We start from the raw sequence: 7,729 nt of genomic DNA on the forward strand, positions 1-7,729 counted from the left end.
GGGGGGAAAAACCAATTTCAAAAATTCCCCCCAAATCACTTTCGGGAAAATGGCATTTCTCTTCCTTCAAGCGGGGCGGTCCTTAGCTCCTATGCGTCTTCCCTTTCAGGGGCTAATTCAGTTTCCCCCCCCGGGCCATCGGAAAGGCTTTGGCGGGGGATCCCTGAATGAACCCCCCCTTGGTCTGAGAAGAAACGGGACCAATGTGTATTTCCCGGTTCACTGCTCTGGAGCGAAGACAAAGTCGATCCGGGGGGGGTAAACCATCAGACCCGGCTCCAGGTGTGTTGGCTGACCCTCCCCGGTGCCCCCCGGGCGTCCGACGGGGGCCCTTTTTCACCATCCCCCTAGCAGCCTGGATGTGGTGCCCAGTCGGGGATGTGCCTGAGCTCCCCCGTCCTCCCCCAGGGGGCAGTTGAAGTCCCGATCACCACCCCCCCCGGAAGTGGCAGATGGGGCCGCAGGGTCTGGAAAAAAAAGCGCTCGTTTTTTTGGGGTGCATACCCCCAGATGGCGGACAGGCTCCCCCCCGACCCGTCGGCGACCAGCCCCGGCCCGCGGCGGCCCCCGGGTGACCCAAAGCGTAAACCCGGTTCCCCACAGGCCGCCCCGCTCCTTTTGTCACCACCTCCCGACCAGTAGGAAGGACCGTGGACCACTGTTTGCCCAGGTGGCGGTGGTTTCTGGAGGGTGGGAGGCCCTCCTGCACATGTACACATCACAGTTCTGGGCGGACGGAAGGTCATCACCGTCTGTCTCCTCAGTTTTTGTCTCCTCCGTTGATGGAAAATAAAAAAAGAGTAGCCATCATGGGGGAAAAATGGAAGGTTAGTGTGGGCCGGGCCCTAGTCGTCGCCTGGGTGGGGGGCGTCTCCGGCCCCGGGGCCCCTCGATCGGGAAAACCGGTTGATCTCCCCGGGTTGTATCGTTGTGGGTATGGAATTTTGACCCTGCTTGAAAAAACTCCCCCATCGGGGTCTCGTCTTCTTGCTGGGGCATTCAGATGGGGGCTCTGCTTCTTTTTCCCTTCTCGGTCCTCCTCTTGTTTTTACTTCTCCTCTTCCTTGTCCGATTCCCCGTAGGTGGGGGGGAAAATCCCCGGTTGAGGGGGGAGTGGGGGGTGGATGTGGGGGCTCTGGTAGCATGGGAGGGCTGCCTCAGGGTTGGAAGGGGGAGGGTCGAGGGGAGGGTGGGTTCTTGTCTTTCCTCCTTTTCCTTTTTTTTGATTACCTGTGGCCGGTGCTGCAGGGGGGGACTTGTTCTCTTTCGGCGGCAGTTTGGGTTTGATCCTCCTGTGTGCACAGTGTTTGAGGTCCCGGTGGACTTCTGTCTCTAGGGGGAGTCTTTGTACACATGGCTGGTCTGTCCGAAGGTTGGATTTTCCCCGGGACAGTCTTTGTCTGGCCAGTCACCCCAGTTCCTGCGCGGGCCCCCTTGCAGTCCTTCAACCTTTTCGCTCCCCATCCTAGGTTTTTTGGGTGGTCAGGGTTGGGATTGCCCCGGGGTTTCCCAAAGGAAGCTCTGGTGGTCGACCGTTTAGGGTTGTCCCCAACCTGGCGATGACCGACCCTTACCCCTCCAAAACCATTCCGTCCTGAATCTGGGTGGGCCCCCCCGTGCAAAGCGCTTAGGAGCGTGGAGATGTCCTTTAAAGGGGTTGAGGGGTTTATGGCAATCGTCACTCTCCTTTCCTCTCTCTGTTGGGGGGTTACAGCGGCAAAGAGTCGGCTCATTCGGGCCCCCTTTTCCCCGTAGCGGGCCGCAATGGCCCTTTCCGAAGGGCCCCGCGAAAGACTGTATGCTCAATTATTCCTGGAGAAACCTGCTCCCCTGACCATTTTTTTAAAATTTTTCATTTCGGGTCCCCTCCCCCTCCTTGAGCCTCCCCCCGTCCTTCCCAGGGTTAGAGGGGGCCCCCTGGTTTGGGCTGGGGTCATGAGCTCGCCCGGGATTGAGGGGGCCCGAAGGGGCTGATCTTCCAGGCTGGGAGTAGCTCCCTTTCCTCTTTCCCAGCTCCGGAGATCTTCCTAGCCGGGCAAAAGCGGAGGTAGGAGCAAGTGCTGAAGCAGGAGCATCAGCAGAAACTAAAGCCAGGGTTGCAGAATCCATTCTTGGTCTTTTCGTAGTCTTTCTTCTTTCCAGATGGATGCCTGCAGATGAAGATGACTCTTTCAAAAGATATCAGCCTCTTCTTGGTGGGGGGAGCTATGCAAATGATCCTCTTCAAACTTCTATCTTCTTCTTTTCCTTCTGTTTCTTGGTTTCAAATTCTAGAAACTTAGTAAAAGCGGTAGACTCAGCCAACCTACTTCACCCCAGAATCAAGAATTCAATAGTAAAAACAGCTCTTGTGTTTTCCTTACTGACTTTGAGGCAGGCTTCAATCCCCCTAAAGGAATTATATCGCAAACAAGATCCCAATGGAAAAATCAAGCAGTTCTCCACTTGATAAGAACAGATACTTAATTGATCTTAGCCAAAAGGCCCGAAAGCGATGCCACAAACTCCCCAGGCCAGCAGCCCCACGTCTTGCCCATGCGCAGCTGCATGGTAAGCATCAACTTGGCAGGAGGAAGCGCTGCCCCAAAACAAAACGCCGAGGCGTGAACCCATGTGACATTCCACGGCCTTTGACAAAGCGGCCCACCTTGGAGCCAAGGCCTGATACAAAGCCAAGGTTGCCACGGCGGAAAAACCCCGGGTTGTCGGAAACAGGGCCGATACAGCTGGGAGTGGGAGTGGGCGTGGCGTGGGGGGGGGAGGGACAGTCAGTTGGTCCCCCTTGGGTGTTTGGCCGGGTGGGATTTGGGGGGGGCGGGGGAGACCAGGCAAGGAAGAGGGCGGTTTAAACCACCATCTCCACCTCCATCCCCGCCCCTAGATGCCCATAAAACAAAGAAGGAGCGTCAGTGAAGAGCGGTGACGAGCTAGATATCCCCCGAGACACCACGTTTACAACTCTTCAACACCACGTCACACCTGTTGGAATGAAGATGAAAAGGAGAAGGCACATCCTGGCCCCCCTGGGGAACAAGGCCTCGAACACAGGGGCTACGCGACATCAGACAGCCTCAGGACTCTTCGTGGTTTCTGAGGCTTAAAAGGCTTCCCCGCTAGCGGTACAGGCTTGTGTCCGACACTACTTCACTACCCCACAACAGCGGGCCCTTTTAATTCCGAGCCTCGCTGACATCTGTTGGAATGCTGGAAGTACTAACAATAGCGTCCTACAGGCACCCCATGAACTTTTCTTAATTAAGTCAAATTAAACTAAATTAATTAATTAATTATTCAGTTAAATAATTAAATCAATCCTCTGGGTAGGGGCTTCTTTCCCCTTTCCCCATAGTAGGGCAAAACCCCAGCCAAGGCTGCTTGTCTTGTTTTATACCAGTAAGGAGAAAGTGCACGCTCCTGGAAGTACTGCAATACCAGGTCGATCGTGGAGTGGACGAGAAGCCCCTATTCCATCTCCCTGTTCCAAAAATCAATTTAATATATGGTCCCCAGATAGGGGACGTATCAATATTAAACTGATAAGAACAGATTTTTTTTTTTTTATTATTAAGAAACAAAACTGTAGCACATAAAGAGTAGTTACAGATATATACATACTTTTACATGTACACAAAAAAACAAAAGTATCATTTCAAAACCAGTCCCAAAACTTCAAAAACCCGCTGTACATCAAAAATTTTTTAGCTTCCACATTACCCAAACAACATTCCGCTCTCCCAAATAGAAAAACCCCCTTTCCCAAAGCTTTTGGCAGCTGCAAAACCCCACCCTGAATATCCCATTTAACTTTGAGACCAATCTGACATTCAACCTCTTCACCACTGTCTGAGGTTGAGATATTTTATTATTGTGAATCAAGTTCCACCTTGCTTGCCAAATTTCAAACTTACGGAACTAAGAATAATAATCAAAGGATTGAACGTCTTTGAAAAATGTTTTAAAACCCTGTAAAAAAAAAAATAATAGGATAAGTCAAAAGCACTTGAATCCACTCTTAGATAGAAAACCTTCTGTCTCTTGCCTACCCCTGGAAACCCTTTACAGTCCCAAAATGCATGCTTTACAGTCTCTTCATCATTACACAATAAACGGGGGCACACAGATGTCCTAGAAAGTTTATGTCTGTAGAGGTGCTGCCTTACTGAGAGTCTTCCCCATAGCATTAACCAGTTCAAATCCTTGTGCCCATTATCAAGTTGAGAGGGTTGCACTAATTTCCACTCCATTGCAGGGACAACCACTATTGATGAACACTGGGATTCGGACTGTTCTGTACTGATTGGTACAGAGCCTTCTGTGATGTTACCTTCAGTTTGTCTCTAAAACAGGGTAGTGCTTTTCCCATAACTTCCAACTGATTATAATGCCATGGTCTATCTTCAGCGTGGGGACAGCATTGGATCGCAGTGAGATCTTCAGAAGGTCCTCACACCATAAACAACAAAACATTTATGTTTTACATTGTCCTGGATCATCACGTACACACATTGGCATAGTATATGCAATCTAATTTCAGTTGAAAGTCAATGACACTCCTACCACCAGTTTCCACCCGACTTCTCCATATCCACTCTCCTGATCGATTCATATTTCCCCCCACATGAAGCAAAAATGATCTTTTTAATCGTCTACAAAAACCGAGGAAGTGGGTAAACCATCCCTAAATAAGTACAAAGTGGCAACACATCAGCTTTGAGTACTAAACTCTTTCCTATAAATGAAAGATGGCTTCCAAAGACCAAGTTGTTTAATTTTAGCAAGTCGTTCCTCCCAATTTATTTGCACTTTGTTCTCTGTAAAATTTAATACCCAAGATTTTAAGTCCATCAGACTGAACTGTAAGTCCATGCAGAGAATCCATTCTTCCACTCCATTTCCCAAGCCACATCATTAAAGACTTTTGTTTATTAATCTTAGAGCCTGTTGCTTTCCCAAAATTGTCAAAATTTTAAAACAATTGTGGATATCATCCTCCTCTGTGCCAACCAATGTAAAATCATCTCATGTATTGTATAGTGTAATTTTATCACCTCCCCCACCCGGGAGCAGTAAGCCTTTGATGGCAGTATCCTTCCGTACCTGTGCAGCTAGCACCTCCACATAAAGAACATAGAGCAGTGGAGACAGGGGGCAACCCTGACGTACACCAGAGCATTGTGAAACCAAAGCACTCCTGTGGCCATTGATACTGACAACACTGCCAACATCAGCATACAAAGTTAGACCCAAAGCGAAATACGACCCTTAAAACCCATTTTGTAAAGAACTCTAAAGAGGAACTGGTGATTTACCTTGTGGGAAGGCCTTTCCTGGTCCAAAGCCACCATTATTATCGGCACTGCCCTTTTGAGATGCCCAAGCAAAATATCTCTTACCAAGGATAGACTCCAATGTATCGCCCGTCCGGGAACCCCACAGGTCTGATAAATGTGAACCAGACCTGGCAAAACTTACAATCTTAATGCCAAAACCTTTCTAACAATTTGTAGTCAAAAGTCAGCAAGGTGATAGGACCCCAAATTTTTCCCAAATCTGCTGCATCACCCTTCTTGTGTATCAGGTGATGACCCTTTTGCATTGTAGTGAGTTTGCCAGTGGCTAACCTCTTCATAAACTGACAGCAAAATGGACCCACTGTCCGCCAGTGCACTTTATAGAATTCCTTTGGTAACCCATCCAGAGGCACTTTACCATCAGCCATTGTATCCCAAGCCATCAACTCCTGTAAGGTTAGTGAGCATTTAGTTGAATTGATTCCGCCTCAGTAACATGAGCAGCACAGCTTGTAGAAAGTGTTCAGCTATATCCTCATCCACCAACTTCCCTTTAAATAATTGCTGATAAAAGGTGGGCTACTTTAATATGTCCTTGATGTCAGTGACATCAGTTCCTTTGAATTTTTAGTTTGGGATCACCTTCTTTTGTTGTCTTTGTTTGACACAAAGAAAGCAGAAGACATACTTTCATCATTCTCCTTAAAGGTCATCCTGGCTTTCACAAAATATCTTTTTGCTTTGCGATCATTTCCGGGAAAGTTTTTCCTTGAGGCTGCTAATCACCTGCTCGCCGTAATCTTGACCATTATTGAAAAGAAAGTATTCTATGTGCAGCCTTTTTTGTATCCGGCTCACTACTCTCTGTTCTTTCAAAGCTTTCTGCCTCCCATAACAGACCGAAAACAACTGGATTTTATATTTGAAATGTTCCCAACACTCCAGAAAAGTGGAAAACCTACCTCTATGAGTAAGTTGCTGTTGTATGAAGTGTTCCATAGGGGTCATGAAATCCTCCTCAAGAAAAAAGGACACGTTCAGTTTCCCAGTGACCCCTCCCCACTGCACTCCCATTCCCCGGATCTTACAAATGAGCATAGAGTGGTCAGAAAACCAAACAGGCAAAACTTTCTACTCTCTATCCTAACAGACGGGAGACAAAGAAATAATCCCGTCGCATATCCCCCTTGAGTTGTTCCATGTGTGCCCCTTTGCGAAGGGAACAACACAAAACCATCTTTTAACAAATAATTTCCCACCAGGACCTCGAGTTTTCGACCAGTATAATCTGATCCATCACATTTATCTTTTTCAACATTAAATCACCCCCATTATGACCACTCTGTCCGTAACTAGACATGGTTCCAAAGCCTCCCCCAACAACAGCGGCTCCTGCTTGTGAGGTGATGCATACATTGATAAGGCGATACAAGGTCCTTCCTTTAACCACATCCACATCAGCACTTACCTGGAACCACTATAGTTGGGGGGCCAATCGTCCAATCGTGCCCCTTTGAACAAAATACCCACCCACTGGAGAAAACTCCACCAACTGCCCATAGAGATGGTCCCCACTGCCAATCCCTAGAAAAAACTGTGCATCCATTGCAGATTTTAGGTGAACCTCTTGCAAAAAACATATTTGAAAAGGAAAAATGCTTAGCCAAAGAAAACCCCTCCTCTTGTTTCCCGCAAAAACCCCTAGCATTGACAGTCACACAAGCCAAAAGGGGGGTCATTTATCATGAGACATCACCGTAAACCGCCTCATCTATCCCTCCCATGATGTCCGTGAAAACATCCATGGAGACCGTGTCTAAAAATTGCTGGGCATTAGGTTCATTAAAATGAAGTCCTACCAACGCGTCTCCGTAGCCATCACTCGAGCAGGCGACTGGTGAAATAACGGGGCTGATGGAGACTGTCATCGGAGTCTCGTCTTCCGATAGTAGTAACAACAGAGTCTCCTCCTGACATTTCTAAGTGATTTCCTGATCCATCTCTTCCAAACCTTGCAAAGGGCAAAACGTTAGTTGTAGATGTCGTTTCTCTCGGTTCCTGTGCAGGCTCCAAAACCCTCTCGGGCGGGCCTTTTCTTCCGCTTGTCAGTGAAACACTCTCCACACTTCATCTGTAGAAATTTCTGTATTCTTGACAACACTGTCTGCATCCCTTTCAAGTAGATTTGCCATTTCACTTCCAAAGTTCATAAAATTCTTAGCAGTCCGTGACATTTGCAAAACATCCCCATCCTCCAATAAAATCTGCTTTTCATTTTCTGTCTCCAACAGGTTCATCTGCATGCTGTTCCATAGGTAATCCACCCGGGTACCTCAGCAATGTCCTTGAGTCTTTCTACAATCAATCCTGTGCTGGGTGTCCACCCTCCGCAAAAGAACAGCTTTCTCGGGGCCCCTTTTTAGTTTCAAATTGACAGC

General features: G+C 48.1%; 1 non-coding gene and 1 pseudogene across 1 annotated transcript; both read right to left on the reverse strand.

The window, feature by feature from the left end:
* Window positions 1–2,322: 2,322 nt before the first annotated feature.
* Window positions 2,323–2,496, reverse strand: LOC120521030 (annotated as a pseudogene).
* Window positions 2,497–3,399: 903 nt separating this feature from the next.
* On the reverse strand, window positions 3,400–3,581 carry LOC120521029. The gene has a single exon (XR_005631966.1). It is a non-coding gene; the product is annotated as a U2 spliceosomal RNA (small nuclear RNA).
* Between the last annotated feature and the right edge of the window lie 4,148 nt (window positions 3,582–7,729).

This window comes from Polypterus senegalus, unplaced genomic scaffold (assembly GCF_016835505.1).
Source record: "Polypterus senegalus isolate Bchr_013 unplaced genomic scaffold, ASM1683550v1 scaffold_9177, whole genome shotgun sequence".
Taxonomy (NCBI): domain Eukaryota; kingdom Metazoa; phylum Chordata; class Cladistia; order Polypteriformes; family Polypteridae; genus Polypterus; species Polypterus senegalus.